Consider the following 24583-nt stretch of genomic DNA (forward strand, 5'->3'; position numbering starts at 1 on the left):
AATAGGAAATTTAGTGCTTGTGTTGCAGGTGATTCATAGGAAATTCCCAAACAAGGATTCTACACCAATTTGAGACCTGTTCTGATTCTCAAGATCTCAGCAGTGTTATAGATCTGAAATTATTTATTTCTGGGTCACCTGTGGTATAGCTGAAATGACTAGAATGTATGTATGTATGAGAAACTCTGAACCCACTGAAGAAACTCTTTCCTTACCCCTCCCCTCAGCTTCTGAGCTTCAATTCCTGTAAGGGAAATGTTAGCTCAATAGCTTTGCAGTTCCCCATAGTTGCCTAGATAAAACGGCTGAAATTAAAAAACATTGCATCTATTTCCCTTTCTCTTCAGCACTGACCAAGATGAAGTGCAAAACACCAGACAGATAGTCCCTCCCTTTCACTTTTGGGTGGAGTGAGGATGAGGGAATATATTGGTGCAGGACATATAGAAGCTCAGAGTGGGCCAGAACCTTTGCTGCTTGTTCTTAGCATTTCAAGAAGGCAGAAATGAAAACAATCATGGATTGCTTTCAATCTGTTTCTGAGGGTTGAGGGGTGACAACAACTATGTGAAAGCCCTTGCCTATAGGTGTGGAAAGAGGATGATTCCCTGCAGTGTTTTTTTCCTAACACTCTCCAAGTATTTGCCTCAGAGCTGCAAAAAATAAATAAGTAAATAAAAATTATCCTCAATAGAAGTTCTTGCTTTCTTTCGTTTCCTGATTAAAACAGTAACTACTATTTCTTCTCTCCTTCAATTTCACTGCTAAAGGATTTTGAGCACTTAGCTCCTGCTCTGGGAAGGCCACTACTGACTGCACCTTAGTATCTAATCCCTTTCAAAACCTATAAAGAGCAAAAGTGAAATTGACATTAACACATCTCTGTAGTACAGAAAAGTACAGAAGTACAGAAAAGTCCCATTTATTATAAAGGCAAAACTGATTTGTGGGTGCAACATTTATTCTCAGTTTAACCACCTAGTTAAAGAAGAAGTGGGACAATTGAGTTTTACTTTCATAATTGATCTTTAAAGCACTTAGCAACAGCTTCCCAAGCTGTAGGATCCTCTAAAGCCTCTTAGTTGATATGAAGTTGACTTATGGGGAAACAATGGCAGACTGCAGACAGCTCTGCTTTTTGCGGAGCCGACGACCACAACGGATCGAGGGGCCAGCAAATGGATCAGCACCTCAAAATCCTTCTCTGGGTAAAGGGCAGGACCTGGAGTAGCCCATATGTGCTCCACACAGAGTCTCCCTGTGAGGAGACTGTAAAATAGCAGTCTCCAGTGGGTTTTAGAGCTCTGGGAGCTGAGGGAGAGCCAGCTTTGCCCAGGCCACAGTTCGGAGCCTTCAAACGGACACTGGATTCACCCATTTCCTTTCTTAATCACTTGTGGAAATAGCTTGTTAACTATCTTTTGGACATTAAGAACCTTCAGAATGACACATTTCATCAGAACAGGTGATTCTCCTTCAGTTTCATTTAAGTTTAAGAACTTAAAAAAAAATAATTCTGAAATAAACAGTAAAGGGTGATTAGAATGTTGGTTTTGGAACGTTACAAACAGACTAAGGGGCCAGTTGGATTGGAAATAAGATTTGAAAATTAATTATAAGAATCCTTCCTGTAGTTTGCTTAAAATCCTATTAAAATATATATGAAGATTTTGAATCTAAGTGTAAGAAATCTTCCAGGGGAAAAATGTTGTGGATTAGAGAAAACATGATAAGAGGAGACTTTGAAGGCTAGACACTAGAGGCAACCAGAAAGAACTAAAGGTTTGAATTAAAGGAGAAGAGACCCATTAATACAGACAGTCCCCTACTTGTGAACTTTCGTGTTGCAAACTTTTACCAATACGAACAATGGATGGATCCAGAAGTCAAAACCAGAAGTCAGGCCAGAAGCCGGGCTGGAAGTTGGAACCGGAAGTCAGGAGAAGGCAGGAAAGGGTTAGTATGCAGTGTGCATACCTTCCCACCTTCTCCCGCCTTCCGTTTGCATTGGAGGTTTGCATTGGTGTTGGAGTTCCCAGAAAGGTTAGTTTACATGGCGTGCTCTGTTGCTGGGTGAGGCAGGAGAGGGAGCATGGCAGAGGACAGGGGAGAGGGGTGGTGGTCTCCTGCCTCACCCGGCAACAGAGCATGCCATGCCCTACCGGTTCATCCTTTGCTCCCCTCTCCTCCATTACCATCCCCTCTCCTGCCTCACCTGGTGATGCATTGGCAGCAGAAGATAGGGCTCCTCTGCCCACACCGCTGCCCTGCCTCTTCTTCTTTTTTTTACTTTTTACTTTTTACTTGGTTGGACTTATGAATAAAATGGACTTACAAACAGCCTCTTGGAACATAACCTGTTCATAAGTAGGGGACCATCTGTACAGAATGGAGAAAAGTATTTAAGAAATTACTTCTTAAAGGAAGAATTTAAAGTTATTTAGGAACAATGCACTCAGAAATTTCTTTTAAAACTGCCTGCTACCATAAAAATGGGTTTAAAATAGGAGATAGAAGAGGATAGAACTGAGAATCTGGCTGTTTTGGATTTGGATTTAAAAATGACAAGCTATAACAATGATATGAAAGTGGCAGATAAAAAGCGGTGGATAAAACAGCAGATAAAGGGACGGTAAATAGGGAAGTGTGAGTAAGAGACTCAAAATAAGGCCCTGTTATTATACCCTACAACAATAAAATAGAGTTCCAGTAGTCCCTGTAGTGTCTGTTTCCTGACCTGGCCTATCTCGAAGGGCTGACAAATCCATATGAAAGCATCTCTGAGAAACAGGTGTCTAATTTCTGCTTCAGCATATTCAGTGAAGGGAAGCCCACCACCTTTCTGGGTAATTGCCCCTGGATAATTGCTATTGCTGAAATGCTGTTTTCATTAGTCAGGTTTTCCTTATCATCCATTTTAGGATGATAGAGAACAGATCTTGACCTTTTCTTGTGCAAGAAATAACAGACAAGGCAAGAGTTTGTTTGTGACCTATGTCATGCTGTAAAGGCAAATGATGAAATATATGTGATTTTTCAAACGATGTCCTTCATATAGTTATAACACTTTGCATCTATGTCTTGCATTATATTCATTAGATACTCCACAGACTTTATTATTATTATTATGTGTTCAATAGGAACAATTTTATTTGAAAAAACATATTGGCACAATTCTGGCCAGAAAGACCAGCCTATAACAACTTTCCCCAAAAGCTTTATATTTGCCATTTTATCACTGGAGCTGGAATATAAATTTAAAATTGAAGCTGTTTACTGTGTGGGTCTCTTTTTCCATTGGTTCAAATACTTAGTTCCATTATTGAGATCTACAGTACAGAAGCTTATTCCATATTTGTCACTGCGAGTGCAAACTCTTGAATGCAAAGGAAAGAAGATAATGATTTTTTTTCCAGATCTTTGCCTACAGGAGCTGCTTGTTTGGAACTGAACCAAAAGAAATCAGTTCTTTTTTTTCTTTTTCCAGTGATTTTTTGTTTGTTTGTTTACCCCTGATATCAATGTGAAAAAAAATTATAACTCAGAATCATCATCATCATCATCATCATCACAACAATTAAAATGATCCAAACAGAAATGAGTAGTAACGTTCAAATAAAGTATAAAAAGTATTCAAGTAGCAATTAGTGGCTGGGGGGGGGGGAAAGAGAGAGGCTACCTTTTTATAATATATAATTTAATGTTTTTTGTTTTGCTTTTTAAGTTTTTCTTTCAAAATCCTTTCTTTTTGCTTGCATGTTTTACTTAACTAATAAAAAAGAATAGTTGTATAAAAAAAAGGAGATGATGGTGGTATGTGAATTTAAATCAATAAATACATTCTCTGAAAACAAAAATTATAACTTGTGAGCTGCCCGGAGTCGTTTAAGATGGGCAGCCATACAAATCTTAGAAACAAGCAAACAAACAAACAAGCAAGCAAACTCAGCTACTGCTTATTGTTGCAGGATCATCTCAGATAAAAGAATAATGGAAATGTTAATGTCTTCTTTACTGTTATATTGCTTATTGGGGGTAGAGTTTCTGTATTTTTATTTCAGTATCCCCCCCGTCAGGAGTTCCAATGGATTTTTGGATTCTTTTTGTTGATATATATATCTGTTGTTGATATATATATATATGAATATGAATATATATATAAGCTTTTTTCACTTCTAATTCCTGATTTTTCTGATTTTTATATATACATATACATACACCCCTATGCACCTATTTTCATTATTTCTTTTCTTTTTTTAGTTTTTTAAAATTTATATCAACCATGATTTTTTTTTCTTTTTTCTCTTTTTTGGCCTATGAAAACTTTGATTGATTGATAGATAGGTAGATAGATAGATATGGTATGTAGATATCTATACATGTTTATGTGTATCTGTGTGTATGTTAAATGCTTTAAAATCTTCTGGTCTCGTATGACATCTTTATTAGTTCAACAGGCCTTAAATGTCCTTCTATTAGGTATAGGACAATAACATCTGGATTTGCTTTTGACAAGAAACTCATATTTTTTTTCATAAGGATCTAGAGGATGGGTGTTGGTAGGTTACTCCATATGAAAAAAACAAGGGCTAGCTGAACTAGAGAAAATCCATGTTTCAGTGGAATATAACCTCTTTGCAGGCTTGTTCAGCAAATAACCTTTTCCAGTATCATGATGTACAATGAACTTAAACTATTCAGTCTAATGTAGGACATATAGTACATCTGAATGCACAGGTGCATATAAATGCAACAGCATGCTGGGGTAAGTGAAAATAATGATGTGCCAGAGACCAAGAGAAGATCAAGAACAAAATGCCAGGAGTCAGGACATAAATTTCCACGATCAATAATCTTCCCAAGAACAGATAGACCCATCCCCACATTGTTTTCTAAAATTGTAACAATATTCCATGACAAAGTTGATGAAAATCAGTGGGTCAGAGTCCAACACTTTCAGGCTATAAAATAGGAGATGAAGAGGAGTTCTGGGTATATGTATGTGTAAGCTGTATAAGTATGTGACGTGTGTAACTAGTTTGTATGTAATGTAGTTCACTATTTTATTTCCTGCTTTTGCCTGTTACTTCCCTCACTTCCCTCTTTTCCACAATGGGAAATCCTTCTGGAATCAAGAAGGCATGATACAAATTTGCAACTATCTGATTACTCATTTAAATAGCCTTTGCTTACATTAGTTGGGAAAATCATGTTGATCAGTGATATGTACCTTTGATTAGTTGTGCTGGAATTGAGAAATTTATTAAAGGAACAACCGTATTCAAACTTTGATTCAATAAACCTATGCAATAAGCCTCTGTGTTTCCTTCAGATTTCTTTTTCTCTTTTATATATTTTAAAAAAGAAAATGAAAGCTGCCTTAGCATTGCTGATGGTGCTTTTAAACCTAAGAAATATCCCTAATTTGTTCTCAGTTCTGCCTCTCCTATCCGGTATTTGAAAATGTCAGGGCTACTCATTCTGCATCATTAACCCAGTCATTTGTCAAAAGTTTGCTACCCCTGTCAGAGATGTCTTGGTTTTCGCAAAAATGTTCTTTTTCAGCAATATAATTGGGGCAGGAGAGAATGAAGTTTTTGAAATAGTTCCTAATATTTGATAAGTTGGGGGATAACTGTTTATGTTGCTATATTTGGCAATTGGCAAAGTCTTCTAAATCACAATCGATATTTTGTTACAAATTTCAGGTAACAATTCATACATCCACCAGTAGAGATCTAGACCCATCTCTGCTTTATTTTGTCAAATTGCTTTCAATTTCATGGCTGTATTTCATCACAGCGTTGAAGGGACTTAAAATATATTCAGTTGCATTCAACTAGGATAATGATATAATCCTTAGCAAAGAACTTTAAAATATATAAAAATGATTCTAATAATTAAGTTAAATTAAAGAAATAAAAAGAAACCCACAAGAAAACTGCTGAAAGCTAAATCTGTTTGTATTCTCAAGTAATTGACTTTGCATCAGCTTGAGTTATACCTCTGCTCTGTCTCAGGTCCAAGACTAAGCTTGTTGGCCTGTCAGCCAAGATGAGATGAATAATCTTCACTTTTATGACACAAAAATGTTAACCTAGATTTTTTTCCTAAATTTTGCTTGTCTCATAGCCAGACATGTTTTTTTGTTTTATGCTAAGTCTTCTAAGCTTTGATGAGATTGGTTGACCCTTAATACCGCATTGTCATTTTTATTCCTGCAGGCTTTAGCTGGGTGGGAGAAACCATGGCAAATACTGTGAGTCTATATGACCCTAGAAGGTCTTGAAATACAAGGAATCTTGGCAGCAGGCAGAGTGCTATAATCCCTGTTAACTCCTCAATTATCATTTCATCAAAGTACACTTCTGCACTGCAATTCCTTGCTTACTGAGGACCTGACAACTCAAGAGACGAATATGATTTAATCTTATTTAATAAAGCAAAACTTGGGACCTTTCGCGGATCAGATGCTTGAAATGGTTTCTTCCATGAATGCACAGTTGAACTCCTCTGTTAAGACAATATCGCTCTGAATACCCAGTGCTGGGAATAATGCTCTATGAACCATTGCTGCTCATAGCCACTTGCAGTATTTGACTAGCTTCCTTGAAAACAGTAACTGGATGCATGCATTGTTGTTTGTTTAACCACAGTTTGTTGAATAAACCACAACTGACTAGGCTTACACATCATGCTAAACTCAAGAGTTTACATTGACTGATGGTGCCACATCCCACTGATGCAAAGCTTTGCACTTTTAGAATGATTTGGAAGGAGGAATAGCATTGATGCTTCCTAAGTTTGGTGCCCTAGGCTAGTGCTACTTGGCCTTAGCCTAAGCCGGTCCTGATGCTAAGTCATAGCTATAGTTTAGAAATCACAATGGCACACTATGCATCAAGCTAAACAAAGCCAAACAAACCACGTTGGGGCTTAGCACAATGTATAGATAGATTCGTGGAGATTTCCAGATTTTTTTTTTTCAGTTGCCTGCCTTATTTATGGGTTTAACAGGGGAGCCATACTTGCTATCTTCTATTTGTGTTTTCCCATATTTATCAGGAAAAAAATCAGTTAAAAAGAAAGAGGTCTCAGCTTTGTCTCTGTATGTAAAAGCACCATATTCTAGTACCATATTCTAAACAATCAGGGCTCTTTTTGAGTCTATCAGAATTGCACTACAAAATCTGTGACATTTAGATAAAGAACTCATTATCCCAATGGAATTTTGTTTCATCTGCATAGGATTGCAATCAGTTGACATCATCTGGAGAGAGAGCAAATCTATTTTAAACTACCACTTATCATTCTTCAAGGCATTGGTTTTTTTTCTTTTTGTTTTAGATGAATTAAGTTATTGGTTATATTTTAGTTCTTAAATGGCCAATACTGGTAACCTATGTTCTAAAAAAAATGGAAAACCTGTGGACCTGTCAGTTTTATTTGGTATTTGAATTGCAGCAGCAATAAACAATAAAAACTAACTGAACTGAATGTTTGTGGTTATATTTTTTAAAGGGAACTCAATTATCAATTGATATTTATATTATTTAAAGAAAATTAAAGATAAATACAATTAATTAGAGTTAATGATTACTTACTGTGCATTTAATAATAGCCCTTACTACCATATTAAAAATGACAATTTTCTGGCAATTTCTGGACGGTTCTGGATGCTATACCAAAACTTCCAAGAATACATAGCTTTGGAACCTCAGGCTGTATATCTCTCCACTCTACTCTGCTTGTTCATGCCTGACTAGTAGCAGATCAAGACTTTAAAAAAAAAAATTGAAATCAAATGTAGCAAGCTGGCTGATTTCACAGTGCCACCTAGCCAGTTGGATTGATTGACTGATTATGTGTCATCAAGTTGGTTTCAATTCTTAATAACCACATAGATAGATTTTATCCATAATGATCTGTCCTTAACTTGGTCTTTCAGTATTTCCAAAGATGTACCCATTGCCACTGTCCTTGCTGCTGGTTGTCCTCTTCTTTGCTTTCCCTCTACTTTTCCAGCATTACAGCCATCTCTAGAGAGCTGGGTCTTCAGATAATGTATCTGAAGTAGGATACTTTGTAGGATACTTTGATCCTGATCATTTGAGTCTTGTGTGAAAACTCTGGGTTAATTTCTTTGATGATCCATTTGTTTTTCTTGGCTGTCCACAGTATTCTCAGGAATATTCTCCAACACCAAAGTTCAAAAGCATCAATACTCGTCCTGCTTTTGCTTCCATAGAGTGTCACAGAGAATACCATGATTTGCACTGTTTTGATGACTGTAGATACATTGTGGCATCTGAATATCTTTTCCAAGGCTTCATGGATGCTCTACCAGGTGCTAGTATATTTCTTGACTGCTTATTCCTCTCCTGTTAATGGTTGATCCTAAAAGGCAGAAGCTATCTACCACTTTGATATCATCATTGTCAGTTCTAAGGCTGGTTGTTGTACTTGTTGGCATTAGTTTGGTCTTCTTTATATTTAATTTTAGTCCCATTTTTTTCACTGTGCTCATTGACTTTTATTACTAGAACTTGCAGATCCTTTGCATTTTTGGCAAGTAGTATCATCAGCACAGTGCAGGCTATTGATGTTTCTTCCTCTAATTTTAAAATCATACCCATCTTCTTCCAGTTCAGCTTCTCTTAATATATAATTAGCATATAAGTTGAATAAATAAGGGAAGAATATACAGCCTTGTCACACTCCTTTATCAACCTAGAGCCAGTCTGTTTTGCTATGTACTGTCTGTACTGTGGCTTCCTGACCTGTATATAAGTTTCTCATGAAGACAATTAGATGTTCTGGGATTCCCATTTTATTAAGCACATTCCACAGCTTGATGTGATCAACGCAATCAAAGGCCTTTCTGTAATCAATGAAGCACATAGTGACTTCTCTTTGGTATTCTTTGGCTTTCTCAATTATCCAGCTTGCATCAGCAATATCATCTCATGTTCCTTGGCCTTTTCTAAAGGCAGCTTGAACATCTGGCATCACTTTTTCTACATTGTAATCTACATTGGATGATCCTAAACATTATTTTGCTAGCATTATTTTGCTAGTTGTGAAATTAAGGATATTGTATGATAATTTGCACACCCTGTTAAGTCTCCTTTTTTGGTATTGGAATGTAGATTGACCTTTTCCAATCTATTGGCTACTATGTCATTCTCCAGATTTGCTGGCAAAGCTTAGTTAGAACCTTTACTGATTCTTCTTCCATTGTCTGTCATATTTTTGGGGGTATTCCATCAGTCCTATAGCTTCCAATTTGCTAAAGACTGGAGTGCTAATCTAATCTTCTAGTAAATAGGTTCTTGTTAGTAGGGAATATCTTCTAAGGTGTCTTGGAAGTTGACATCTCTGCTGTACAGTATTTTAGTACCGTATTTCCAATAATGTATTTATAATTAAATATTATATTTATATAAAATATTTAATTATAAATTATATATACATACACACACACATTCAAATTATATCATTATGAATTATGTTAATATTAGCATTGTATAGTATTAATATGAATGTTATTAGGTACAGATGTTATTTATACTAGAGTTTAATTTAAGTATATTGTTAGTTCTCTCCAAATCCTTAAATAAGTTTTCTTTTCTTTATATGCTTATACAGTAACTTTTTCAATCCTAACTGAACATTTGCTAAACAGCTAGTGGCATGCTACTGAAAAGTAAACTTCCTTATATCATCCTTTAGAAAAGACCTGATTGTTAACATGTCAGAATATTATCATCACATAATTATGAAATGATTAGTCACATGCACTGTTCATTTTCTCCAGCAGTCTAATCTTTGCATACTTTTGCTTTTATCCTTTTTAAGTATCTGAATCCCAGTTCTCTGATTCACCATGAAAAGTCATTAGACTGATGAGTGCTCCTCTGATGGAGAACGTTATGATTTATGATATAACCTATCTTGGGGACACTAAACTGGCTTGCTGCCACAAATATGATGGAAATGCTCTCCTCTGGTTAAATGCTAAAAGCATTCAGCAGTCCAGTCAGTTTATGCCTTGGACTAAGAAGAGAGCTCCACGTTGTCAATCTGAGACAGAAAAATGTTTAGGGCAGTCCTGTATATATCTCCATCATGTCCTTCAATAGACAAGTCCACATCAGCAGACTCCTGAGTTATTTTAAGACATGACTTTTTCTTTCCCAATCAAAGCTATTAATGATCAGGGGACAAGATATATAGAGGAAACTCCCTGCTTCAGAAGTGCCCTGAACATTTAGTTAGTGGAAGAATGAAATATAATAGCATTGACCAAATTGTGTGAAGCTATTTGTAAGACAAGAAGCCAAAGGTCTCATGCAGAGTTTTAGGAAGAGGGTAATGTGGCCAATGGCCCAGGGGCCCCATACTTGGAGTGGGGAGGAATCCATGGTTCAGTATTCATTTAGTTATTTCATTAACAGCATTTATAGCCGCCCTAATCCCAAAGGTCTCCAGGCAACACAAAGAAAACAAACAAAAATTATGAAACCAACAAAGTAGTAAACATTATCTTAAAAAGATACCTATAATAGATACACTCAGTCAAGTCAGCTGGGGTTGAAGTCTCATTGAAATGATCATACGGTTCAATACTTTTCAAGGCAATTAAATGAATACCTTAAAACATTCCTATTTACTGGGCTGTTGACACCCAAAGGACAAAAAACTACGAGGAACAACATACAGGCATAGGAAAACATTTACATGAACAATCTATGCTCAGGACTAAAACACTATATCATTATAATTCCATTGTACAATCATTGATCCACTAAGCATCTCTTTGTAAAATCCTCAAGATCCTCAAAACTAGGAGGATCTTGAGTATTTGACCCTTCACTGAGGACAAGTTTCATCACAACCTCATGATCTTGCCCTGTCATCTGTATTTCACACATCTATCCATGATTGTCCACTTATATTGGACTCTAGCGTTCCTGCAGGATCATTTAATCCACACTGTGCCAAGAAGTAGGGGTGGGGAGAGATACAATAAGCAGATTAAAAGAAATGTGACAGAGAATAGGTTAAAGTCTGTAAAAGTAAACATTCTAAATCTTGTTTTAGCTCCCCCATTCTCCTTTCTGTTGTTCTTGATCAGCTTGAATTTCTATATGGATAACAGAGTACTTCCCTATTTTTCCCCCTTATATTAACTCAGATGCAACATTGTTTGTTTGTTTATTTATTTATTAAATTTATTAAATTTCTCCCCACTCATTTCCTTCCGATGGCTGGGGGAGTTATATCAACTTAGTTGATATAAGTTGTTTTCAGATGAATCTTTCTGGAATATAATTCTGAAGATTTTATTGAGAAGTAGATGGCAGTACCAAGTGTTTGACGATCTAGCTCATTGGCTCACAAAATAGACTGCTTGAGTCCTACTGCTTTTTAATTAATCTATTTAAAATTCTTTGTAGCTATCATATACACCATCCTAAGTAAACCTGTGTGTAGTGATCTGTTATCTTCTGGCAGAAATCAGTGTTAATGGTGCATTGGATTTAAACAGATTCATTGCAAAGAATAGGGATAAGTACAGGGACATAAGAAAGTGAGATGATATGGTTTATAGGGAAATAAAAGAAAATAGATAAAACTTTTAAAATGCTGTTGCTCCTTTCCTTAATATTTTAGTGTTTTCAAATATGTTACGATGTATTCTTTCTTGGTAACTTTCTGTTCACCAGCACATCAAAAAAACCCTATTTTTCCAGTTCTGTTTAGAATTTTAAAAATCTATTTCATCCTCTTTCATTCATCCAGACCTGCAAAGCAACATTTGATTTTTATTTCTCTGCATTTTGTTTTGGTCTGAACAACAACCGAGTAGAACTTTAAAAAGTAAAAGAGAAAGTCCATGACATTTTATTAAGCATGAAATGGCGCTGAAGCAAAACAGAGGATTGCTGAAGCAAATGTTTCAGTAAGGAAGGAAATGCCATTGACTTTATTACAGCCGCCTAATGTTTTCCATGAACTGCAGAAAATAATTCATTGTATCTTAGTGACCTACAGTAACAGCTGACGGCTTGCACTTCATGGAAATGTAATTTGTGCGTTCCAAAATTTAACTATTTAAAGTTTCAGGACTCAAGTCTGCAGAATTTCAGAAATTTTAATATCATTTGGATTCAGATGAAAACTTTTGGGTGAACAATTTGCCTATGCACTGTTCTTTGTTGAGCAAGGCCTTGCACATTTCAGCATGGTATTCTTTTCCTGGCTCAGAAAACTCTGGGTATGATTCCAAGTTTTACCGCACATCTTGCAATGCAAAAAGAACCTCTTGTATTCTTCATATACCTAACTTAGAATATAATCTTGTCCTAGATTCTAAAGACATATGGATGATAAAATTCAGGTAGAAAACCACTGTTTCATTAACAAGGGTTTTAGCTGATTAGGTAATCTACTTTGAATAGGAATTACAGTTACAACTTTATAGTAAAAACTAGAAACTCAAGTTTTTAACTGAAATCAATAAATCAGTATGCAAATACACAACTACTCCTACACAGAAAATGGTATTGGGAACTGGAACTAAGATAGTGTTTTAAAAAAATTCCAGTTTACCAATTAATACCATTAAACTGACAAACAAACAAGCATCATAAACTTTTTTTTTTTTGATGCTACATCGGTTAAGTACCAACTTCATTAGAAATTCTAGTTCTGCATTCTGTCTCCTACTACACTCATTGGCTGGTGTCATATTCCACTGTAATTTAGTCTATTCCATTCTGATAACCAAAATTTGTACCTATCAATCTAGTATGCTGTGAAACAGAGTAGGCTGAGATGTAGTAATGGGCCAAAATGCATGACTGCATAATAGCGTAATTTTAAACATTATTCAGAAATAAATTCAGTTGAATCCAATGGGATCTACTACCAGTGAAGTGAATATAAATTTGTACCTTAAGGCCTAGTTTGTACATTCCATTTGTTTCACCATGATTTGTTGAACATACCACAATTATTTGGTTGAATATATCAAGCAAATCACAATATGGTTTATTGAAATGTGTGAATCCAATCATCTTATGGAACACATTCTTTATGTGCCCTAAAATAAAATTCAGACAACGACAGCATTTCTATTTAAGGTTTTTATCATACTACAGTAAAGTTATGTAGAAGTTTAGCTCAGGAGAAGCAGAATAGGCAGCATTATCTGTATCCTCCCCCCCCATTTTTTGATCTCTATAAAAATAAATCATAACTATATTTTGAACTGATGATTTATATAAGCTCTTCCACTATTTGGTGTTCTTTCTTTGTATGGCAGTATAACTTCCATAGATCTGTGATACCCAGGATATCTGGAAGAGGAGGTTAAAAAAAAAAAATCAAGATGGCTGCTGGGGCAACACAATTGTAGCCTCTTTTTTACATATGACACACATTAAAAAAGGTGGTGCTTTGATCATATAGTCACAGTGCCATCTTGATTTCTTTGTTTTTCCTCCATGGATACCTCTTATATTTGAAAAATACCAGTTTAGGGAAAGCTAATTCATGTGAGCCTAATACCCCCTGCCCCAATATTTGAAAAGTACTAAGTTTTGACATGGCAAAGGCAAGCTATCTTTAGTGTTCCTGAATTCTTCACTTTTAACCTACTTCAGTGAATTATACAGGCACGCAGGAATGCAAGACTTGCTATGCATGTTCAGACCTTCTTGTCTTTAGTCATATATCCAACAGTAGCCAGAATCAGATTCTTTAGAAAATAAAACACCCACCATTGGCAATTATGCAATTGCTTGCCTTGAACACAGAGCCATGTGTAATTGCTAGCTTTTCTCCAAAATAATTTAAGTTGAACGTGGATTCCCTAAAAGAATGTATGATAGTTCAGTTAAACAGAAGACATTTCCATGAGTCATAAATAGCTAATTCTTTAAAATGAGCAAATCCTATCAAGTTTGGCCTTGGTGTCTTGTAGCGGCAAGCTTCAAGGGTTAATTGTTTTCTTTATGAAGTATTTAAAATCAGTTCTATAGTTTATCAGCAAAATTGAATGTTATCTAAATATATCTTACATATTTACTCAAATGTAACCGAAGAATTATACATACTGAGACTACATTTGGTTTCACAACACTGATATTAGATGTTCCACTTGACCCATTCAACCTTTACATGTAAAGCCAAAAATCTGAAAAGTAATGCACATCTTTCTGCAGAGCTGCATCTGCATGACCTCTCCTTTTCAGGACTTTGTTCTGGGTACAGGGGAAAGGATGGGACCAGGAGATGGAAATTTCTAAACATTTCATCTCAAATCTGAATGAGATTTAATTCATTTGTGGAAAACAATAGCTAGGCCAAACAATGCACTATATCATAATGTGATTTGGTTAAGTCTGTTGACTGGACCAGATAGTAAAGCGTGATTAAGCAAGTTAGGATTGTTTAGTGTGATGTGTGATTCTAGTCAATATTGCTATCCTATATAATTTTCCCTCCCAAAATTGTTCTTCAGGACACTCATGTGTATGTGAATTAATTCCCACATATTAAAGAGAATTCTGGGAATATTCTAGACTCACATGAAATACTATTTGAACCTTATTATAGCATGATCTTCTGTCAAGGAAAGCACACCCCTGCTGGAGGATCTCTATTTTGGGGGAAGGTTGAAAGTCTATTCCAGAGCCAGTGATTTTACTTTTCTTCCCATCTGAAGAGAAATATAAGCTGGGAGGATGGGATATGGAGGGCTATCATGGAGGAATGATTTTTCTTTTGGCCATGCTGGAAGTATGCAAAACACCAAAACATTTATTCTCCAAGGTGATAATGAACTTTTGCATGTTAATGCCTGTCACTGGTATCATGAAACAGCTCTGAATGTCTCCAGCAGTTAGCATAGGATTTTCCTCATGGAAGACCTCATGATCAGTGCCAAATCCAAGCACTTTTTGATACCTCTTCTATGAAGCCTTCTCCATTTCTGTTTCCTGTTTTGACAATATCATTAATGTGAAAGCTGTAATTTCTGTTTTGTCTCTTGTCATGCCAATCCCTCCACTTAGAGTTCTCTCTCCCTTGTTAGTTGACTATGATTTTGCCTGTTGGATTTCTCCCAATAGTAGAACTGAGTTGACCAAACATTGATGATAGTCAAAAGACAGATTTTTTTTCCTGTCAAAATGAATTCTAAATTCATTTTATTGCTTTATCCAAATAGAGCAAAATAACTTCAGGTCAATTGTTTAATTATTTGCCAGTCAATATAATTTTAAAATATGTTCAATTGCATCATACAATATTCAGTTTCATACGTTTATTTGCAACCATAGGTTTTAGCAAAATTGCATCATACAATATAGCAGTCTCTTGTTTATCTTTTGGTTGTACCCACTATGCAGATATTCTTGGAACGATGATGGGAAGTGGTTATTTTTTCTTTATTTTTATTTTTTTATAAAAGATGACTCTGTGTCTCTTCTTGGAATTTGTGCAGGAAAATGAGCCCTGAATGGTGAGATGGTTTATGTGTAAACTGACCACGAATCAATTCCAGAACGTTCAAGGTCTGGAGTCAGACAAGAGTCTGGAGAAGAGTCTTTCCTTATGACTGAGCAGGAAGCCCAGCCTCAAGGGGAAAAAAAGGTACATTAAATGCATTCCAGTGGTTGGCATCTCAGCCCCATGACTGCCAGGCACACCCATGGTGTGGCTCTGGGTACTGGCTGTAGTTCTAGAACATACTGAGGATAAGGCCAAATAACCACTAACGATAGAAGACTAAGCCAAGACACTGTATAAATTATGCTCAAGGGTCAATTAGCTTGTGCTTTTGAAAGATGACATTTTTATGTCAGAATGAAATTCCTAATGACAGTTTGCAGAGATATGCTCAAGTTTGTCAATGTGGCAGTGGGGTGGGGGAGTGTAGCTACTTGCGCAGACAGGCAGGCGCACCCTATGGCATTTTGAAGATACTAAAGGATTAACTCACATTTTTATTTACTTATTTCTTTTTCTTTAAAAAAAAAGAAATCATTTAAAGAAATTCAAGGTACATAAGCTGTGATCCAAATTAATTTTTGTTAGAATCACTTGATTTTGCCTATGATTTTCCAACTGATGCATTAAGTTTTGGAACATGCTGAAAAGTTACTCCCCACTCCTTATATATTCTGGTTCCCATAATAAAAGGTTCATCCTCCTTTTCTAAGTTTCATTTGTCATGGTTTCTCCAGCATTTTCATTTTGTGAGACAAAAGAAATGTATTTTCATTCTACTTTCAAAATACTTGCTTGTCAATTGCAGTTTTGTATTATATGCTAATTTCATTAATGAAATTATGCATACTCACTATTTTACAAATTCACTGTCAGTCCTTCAAGTTTGACAAAGTCAAGAAACAGGAGCAGCAAGGGGTAAAAAAAGTTCTTTACTGTTGCTGGGTATTACAGTATAACAGAATCTCAAAAGCCTGTCAAAATTTCCACAGTTGACACAAATAAAATCAAAGCTGGGTTATTTTGAATTATTTTTTCTCATGCTTTCTTCTTTCCCAGATCTGAGTAATATTTTTTGAATTTCTTCTTCCCTTAATGAAGCTTTCATCCCTTCCTGATTCCCAGGCCCAGGTTTATATTCCATCACACTCATGAATGAAAATATTGAGCCACAAGCTGTTGCACTGATCTCCTGTAAAACATTTGCTAACCCACTGGGATTGTGTACAACTGAGATTTTTTAGTGGAGCCTAAAGGTAATGTTTTCAATACATACATTTCCTAAAGCTTCTCCCAATTCTTTTTTACTATAACAGATTTATTAAGGTGGGAAAGATGGAATAATTATGCAATAGCTTTTGCTTGGGAATAGCCCAATGGCACTAAAGTTTGGCTATTATCCACAACTGAAAATCAGTGTAGTTCCTTTGTAGGTTGTTCCAATGCTATATGAAAAGATGAGAATATTTTGAACAGCTAGTCATTAGCAAAGGAAATCCACAGAAGGAAAATCAACTCTTCAACTCTTTATCTGTTGTAAACTCAGTGCCAGTTCCTTTGTAATTGGGGTGGGGAAGGGAGAGGAGAGTATGTATAGCCTTTGGAATTTCATATGATGTTCTCCAGTTGACCTTTGCCTAGAGTGGAGGCAGGAAGAAAGAAATAACTCTATGGCAAATATAAATAAAATAACAGTCTAAGCATTTGAAAATATGTGAGAAAATTAGAAGGTTAAGAAATGCATGAGCCCTAGGTCTGTGTGAATCAACATTACTTTGTTTTGCAGAGCTGCATTAAGTTGAACTGAAGGAACTATTCCATTCAAGGTGGTGCCTCAACCCAGAAGTCAAAGCATTGTGACAGGCTGCTGTACTTTGGTTGGCTGTTTTAAGGACTCAAGCTGATGAAGCAGGAACCAATGATTCTCAGGCCAGGCAAAACTATTCTGTAAACATGAAAAAAGGGTCTTTGCCTCTCAAGGCCAAGAAAAGGAAAACCCAAGGTCCATTGATTTGAAAAGGCACAAGAAAAAGACTTTGGGTTCACTTATATATAGGATTTGATTCCTGTGTTCTGTAATGTACAGATCTTCTGTGAATATATGACTCCTTTCTTGTCTGCAATAAAGCAATTTATGTAGCTGTCAAGCTTTTGAAGCTTCTACTGTAACTGGATTGAGTTTCTGGAGTTTATATTTATTGCCACATCTGGTATGAAGTCTGCTTTGCCAGAAGTGCTGGTGGAGGTGTCTTCAACCCATCTGCATGTATGCACAGAAGACAATTAAAGTCTCTTGAAGTGGTTGCTTTATGGAATGGCCTTGAATAGGCACTTTCAGGCTTTGCACAACCTTAGTGATTATTCACTAGATCTTGCCTAACAGAAGGAAGAAAGAAGCTTTGAGGATGCCCAAACCTTTTAATGAGTTTAATACTAAGGAATTTTTTTCCAAGTCCAGGAAGAAATGCAATAGAGGTCTTAATCATAGGTTATGCAAAGCTTGCGGATGTTGGCATGCATTCCAGTGTTGCTGTAACCAACTAGGGTGGAAAACCTCAAAATAGATAACTTTGGCCAGAAATTAAGATCACACATCTGCAGTGTGTGACTTAATTTATTTGCTTCAGTCATCAGAAACATATCAAAACATTATTTGTTCCCTCTATTTGCAGTGTTGGGCTTTTGTGGAAATTAGGTGGACTAATACAGAGATCTATATTACAGAGACCTCGAGGCAAGAGATCATTCATAATGACTACTGCATATTTCAGCTATGCCTGGGTCAGAAGGAAAAGTCAGAACAAAGATTTGGCCTCTCTTACAAATGACAGCGTTGGGAGGTGAGAAATGATCCTCCCTGAGATCTGGTAACTGAAATGAATTACTTTGCACTGCTTCATGGTAAAGCTGACCTGATGGTCTTTGAATTCCTCTGATCCTTCTATTCTCTGAAATAATTCAATATTTAACACAGCCTTTGCAACTGAGAGTACCCCCGATGTGTTCAGGTCCTATAATCTGTCTGACAGAATTCACTTTACCCAATCTCCCAGTTCAGTCCATTTGCTTTATGACCAGATTGTTGCTGTTGTACATAATGCATCACATCAACTCAATTTTCTTCCTGCTTCTATTCAACTTCAAGCTCTCTCCTGAACCCCACACTATTTCACACACCAGCCAAAAGGGTAGCTCTCTTGCCAAATGAAAAGGTTGAGTAAAATGACCCTTGAGCAGAAGTGGAAACAGGCCTGTGGCTCAAATTTGGGAAGGCATCCTGAAAACCAGAGTTTCTTAATTTAATTCAGTTATACCTTCTGAGAAGCAGGCTTCCCCCCCTCATTTCAGGTTGCCACAGCCTTCCAGTTCAGACCAGCCTGCAGTGAGAAGCTTTCTAATTTTTCTTTTTGGATATTCCCTCAGGTGAGGGTAAGTTCTACAGCTGAGCCCAGCTGCATTCCTCTCATGGCTGGGATTCCTGGCAATCTCAGAATAGAAGAAACAAAGCTGTGGTAATTTCTGGCTGCAAAGAGAAGTAGGTTAACCCTTGATTAGACTAAACACCTTGATGAGAAGAAGGGGCCCTTCATACTATAATTTGTTTGCTAAAACATTTGGTTTCAGCCAGTAACTTTGGGCTCTTCATGGCTGCCTGTTTTTTGGGAGAAGTCTGGAACAGCCCTTTGTATGACAGGAGAAAAGTAAAGATATTAGAATGACTATAGTTTAGCTACCATCAATGTCTTTTTTCATAATATTCTCTGCATTCTGTAGGAGAAACTGTAGTTGTGCAAAGCTCCACCCTAAACCAAAAATCAGGCTGTACCAAAATCTGTCATCCAATTTCCTGAAATATTTCTTTCTCTTGCAAAAGGTCTTCCAGGGTCTCCAGAATTTTCTTGATATTTTTTTAAAGTTCTGTTTTTGAGCTTTCTATTACAAGATGGTGAAAGGTGAACCAACCTACTGTTTCCCTCCTTCCCCTTGCACATTTCCTTCTTTCTCTTTCTCTCAAGGGGTTCCCTCATTATGTCTTCACTTAGAACTGAACTCAAGAGAGAAACCAAGGAGGTGGATGGAGAGATTATTTTATCATGAAGGACAGGGCATGATAAAATGTCACAACAGCCCTTAGCTACTTTGAATGGAGGAAAAGTACAAAACCTCTGCACTCAGCTATGAGAATTTCACTAATGTTGCTTCTCATTTGAAAACAGAAGGAGCCATTTCTTTTCCATCAAACCAATGAGAATAGCTGAGAAAAAATGAAGCTTTTTGTGGTGGAATATCATTGAAAACTATGCAACGGTATTTTCCTGCCCCAGCAGTGGAAGTTACTCAATATGTAGAAGCAAATTTCAGTAAGCAGGAGCAAAAAGCATGTCTTGTCATACTTAGTGATTTTTCCTAGAGTTTTAACTAGCAAAGGTATAGCTAAATGACCAGGATGACCAAAGATGACAGGGAAGCAGAAATTAATATGCTCAAGACTTTACATAATCTAAAGCAACTAATTTCTGTTAGTTTGCGCTAAACTCTTTTGAGAGAATGCTGATATTTCTCTCCTGAGATGTATGATAGGCTTTGAAGACCTGCTCTTTGTGCTACTAAGTTCAGTGAATAAGAGTAAGAAGCAAGATTTTCTTGGGTGTGACATTCAGGATTTTCTCTGGTATGTTTTCCTTATGAAAAATCACTCAACACTCTCCCTGCTCAAAACTCATTGTTAAACATTCTGACTAGCTTTTACTGTCTGGCTTTGCTGCTGTTTTTATTGTTTCCAGTGGTTGTTTTAAACTATGTGGCCTTAAAACTGTGTTTCTTTAATGATTTAATTTGCCCTCCCCCACTTTTGGGAGAAAAGTTGAATATAAATATTTAATTATAAGAACAGAAACAGTAATGACGCTGCTACTGTAATATCTCTAGGTGGCAGTAGAAATTTGTAGGTAAAAAAAGAAAAAAGAAAAATAACAAGGCCATTGGAAGAAAAAGACCATTTAGAAAATCTTTTTATTGACACAGACAGAAATTTAGTGTTTACTCAACATGTTCATAAGCAGGAAATGAATAATTAACCTTTCAGTTTCTTTAAAAACCCATTTGGATATCCAGGAAAGGGAACAACAAGTATCAAAAAACCTAAATTATATCACATGCTTCATCTTTGGATTATATCCACTAAATATTATATTGGCCTAATACATGTTTTTATTCTTCTATTTAAGGCAAAAGGCACATATTGCAAGATATTTATGAGGTGAAAAAAAGACACTTGCTTTTTCCAGAATTAAGTGCTTCAGTTGTACCATTGAGGTATTGCAAGTTGTTGTATCATAGATGATTACATTTTGCTCATTAAAGGATGATTATATAAATTCAAGATCAGGGTATAATTGTATAGATGTTAAATGTATACTATTTGGAATACCACTTTTTTCAGCAAATACGTAGGCATGGTCACAAAAACATGTGGAGATGGAGGAATACAAGTACATAATGTGCTACTGACACCTGCAGGGGAAATGTGGGTCTTTATGGCATTGGACAGACTAGCATGCCTGTCCTATCCATGTTCAAGACAGACACAGTGGTGCAGTGGCTGAGGTAAACTGGGGTGAAACAGGGTCAAATCCTTTCTCAGCCATGGAAGCTTACTGGGTGACTTTGGACCAGTCACCAATCCTCAACCCAGGTACTGGGAGGAATTTGTGGGAAATATGTGCTCTGCACACCGACTTGAAGAAAAGGCAGAGATACATAAATATTCAGGCATAAGCTGTAGAGTGAGCTTGCATTTTAGGATCTAGGGTTTTAGACAAACAATAGTTGAAGAGGTCATATCCACTAGGGAAATACAACTTTACAATATTTATTTATTTATTTATTTATTTATTCATTCATTCATTCATTCATTCATTCATTCATTCATTCATTTATATTTCAAATCTGTCACTGCCCATCTCACCACAGAGCGACTCTGGGCGGTTTACAGTAAAAAGAATAAATATTAATTAAATTAGAATAAATATGAATTAAATACATTACAAGAAGACTTATAAATAATAAATAATAAATGTCTTCCAATTTATAGAGGGAATGCTAACATTCTCCAACAGCGAGCTTTCATATAAAAACAATTGCATATACTGGAAATGATCTGTTAATTTGGGATTAGGTTTTTATTTAGTAGATTGTTTGTGGTGATAGGTACTGCTGACAGTTCCCCTCCCCACCCTTTCTGAGGTCCATGAGATGTGGACAAGGTGGCAGGCTTCCTCAGTTTATGCAACTCTTCCCCACAGGGGTACAGGGTGCTCCCACCTACCTGGCTTTTTATTTCATCCTGCCTTTGGTCCAGACAGTCAGTTTGGTGTAGTGGTTAAGGCAACAGGCTAGAAAGCAGGAGACTGAGTTCTAGTCCCCCCTTAGGCATGAAAGCCGGCTGGGTGATATTGGGCCAGTCATTCCCTCACAACGTAGGAAGGAGGCAATGGCAAACCACTTCTGAAAAGCCTTGCCAAGAAAACTCCAGGGGCTGGTTCAGGCAGTCACCAGGAGTCAACATTGACTTGAAGACACACACACACTTTGGTCCATACTGAAGAGGGATGCCATGATGTGGGTTCCCCCCCCCCCACCAGGAATTTCACCTGCATTAATTGCTTGTTTTAATTGTATTGCTGCTGTTTTATTGTTTGCTGCCCAGAGTCTGCTGGGAATGGGACAGCTTAAAAATGATGCAAGATAAATAAATAAATCATTTAATTGGACAGGGATTTGAAAAGTGTGGCTGGTTGGCTGCATGCATCCAGGATCATTATTGTAGTCTCCTCCAAACTAACCAGAACTGGAAGGGGGGAAAAATTGGATTGGGGGGGGATGTTTAAGCAGCAAAAGGGCTAACCTGTTAGTTCCCCAACTTGCCCCATAAATCAGGCACATGTTGGATCTTAGTTCTGTCCATTTTTGGTATGCAGCCCTTGACATGTCAGAAAAGAGAACCAATGTGTTGTAGTTGTTAAGTTGTTGAACTAAGACTTGGGAGACCCAAGTTTAAGTCCACCATCATCACTGAAACTAATTGGATGATTTTAGGCCAATCATTTTGTCCCAGTATAACCAGCCTTACAGTTTTGTTATTGTGGGGAAAAATTGAAGCCCATGTTAAATATACCACCTTCACCTTCTAAAGGAAAGACAGGTTATAAATCTAACAAATAAATAAAATTCCAGGACCGCTCTAGAGCTGATGGATAAACCAAACTGTTACCTGAGTGAAGTGGAATCTAGTACAAAATGTGAGATTTAGTTTTCTAGTCGCTCTAACTCCACATTTCTCCTTTACACTTTTTCTTCCCTGTAAGACCCAGAATTCTTTGTCTATTGATCTATTGAGATCTTGGGTCTCACAGTGTTGTTTTGTGCCCTTCCTCATCCCATTTTTGGATTTTTACAAAGTGTGTATGGAAGTCCTTTATAAACCTACTATGAGCTTCCTCTTGTGCATGAATGGTCCATTTTGGTTGACTATATGGAGAAAAAATAGAGAAAAAACCTTGCTACTACTGTAAAGCAACCGTCTCCAACCAGTGTTTTTCAAATATGTTAGAACCAGACCTCCCCAGAATTTTCAACCATCATGAGTGGCACCAAATTGAAAAATGTTGGTGAAAAGGCTGCTATAGTTCTGTCATTTGCTTTCTTCTCTATCCCATGTATTTCATTCCTCAGTCATCCCTAGCAGATGCCTTACTTTGTGTAATCTCCAAGGAATGCTATTCTATGGGCACTTCCAGGCTCCCACTGCAGTCAAAACTGTCAACTTTGCAATGCTGAAAACAAGCAGCAAAATCACTGCCTCATCCCCAAATCCTGCAAGTCCTATAGTAATATGAAGTCCCTCATTCCATTTCATGGAAAAGTGAAATAAAATTAATTGCTTGTATGTTTCTCCCACCCATAGTCTTATTTCACGTGGTGTGCATTTGTCTGAGAGATTTGTGTGAAAGGATTGAGGGGTTGCCACAAAGGATTGAGGGGTTGTCAAGATCTGCAAAGTTGGCTGAAGCCCTGGGGTAGGAGGGAAGTGAAACAGGAGTTCCTGCAAATGGGTAGCTCCCACATTCTCTCCAGAGTTACTTTTTTAAATGGCTAGTTTTACTATGATTTTGAAAATGCTGCTACTGAGCCAGAAATAAATCATCACAGCTTTTCAGTACAGTTAATATGGTGGCATCTCAGAGGTCCTGAGCTGCTGTTGACCTGAATTTATGTGGAACTGCCCTATTTCCTTGACAGCTAAATCATTGGTGAGATTTTCCTTAACTGAGTTTTCTTCACTGATCTGGGAACCGATTCCCCCTGACAGATTTCACCTTTCATTGGTTCACTTTCATTCAATCTGTTTCTCCACAAATTTTCCAGCTGCAAAGAAGTATTAAACACTGAACATATTGACCAGTCAAAATCCAAGTGGCAAAATATTTCTGCATACCTCTTGAAAAATTATTGAACCTTCTTTCATTTCATGGGTTCAACTGTTTCTTTTTCAGAATTCTTTGGCTTCAGAAAGATGCAGTACTTTTTTGAGAAAGGCAATTGCTTTTGTCAAAATTTGCTGGCAGATTACTTACATAATTAACATAATGTTCAGATACTAAACTGTATTCTTCATTATGTGCATCATTTTTTGCTTTTAGGATGCTCCAGTTTCCTGATAAAAATTATACAATGTATCTTCTAGAGAGAGCATCTTTTTTATTGAACAAAGGTGTTGATTCAATTATTTCTGTAGTACATAGATCAGTTTCTATTACTCCTACATGCCCAGATGTGTTCATATCTTCTTTTGCATTTTATATTCTGAAAGTATTATCTTTCACTATCTGTATTTTTTGTTTGCTGTTGAAATTCTTTAAATGCCTCTGAAGCACATTTTGCAATGTTCAGCAAATATTTTAGAACTTCTACACTTACAGTAGATCTCTTTCTATTTTCTTCTAGCCAATTCTTTATCTTGCTTTTAAAAACTTGACCCAGAGTGTCCGAAACAAATGAGTTA

The 24583-nt window shown here is 36.6% G+C and overlaps 1 long non-coding RNA gene across 2 annotated transcripts in view; it reads left to right on the plus strand.

The window, feature by feature from the left end:
* LOC148214579 (uncharacterized) overlaps positions 1–17712 on the plus strand; it is a 49224-nt gene extending 31512 nt beyond the window's left edge. For both annotated transcript variants that reach the window (XR_015797822.1, XR_015797821.1), the window contains 3 exons: positions 15515–15663; positions 16621–16775; positions 17306–17712. This is a non-coding gene — a long non-coding RNA (uncharacterized LOC148214579). The remainder of the gene's footprint in view (positions 1–15514; positions 15664–16620; positions 16776–17305) is intronic.
* Positions 17713–24583: the final 6871 nt, after the last annotated feature.

Source organism: Python bivittatus, unplaced genomic scaffold (genome assembly GCF_059951505.1).
Source record: "Python bivittatus isolate LINGU-HERP-01145 unplaced genomic scaffold, Pbiv_v1 ctg000610_np1212, whole genome shotgun sequence".
Lineage (NCBI taxonomy): Eukaryota > Metazoa > Chordata > Lepidosauria > Squamata > Pythonidae > Python > Python bivittatus.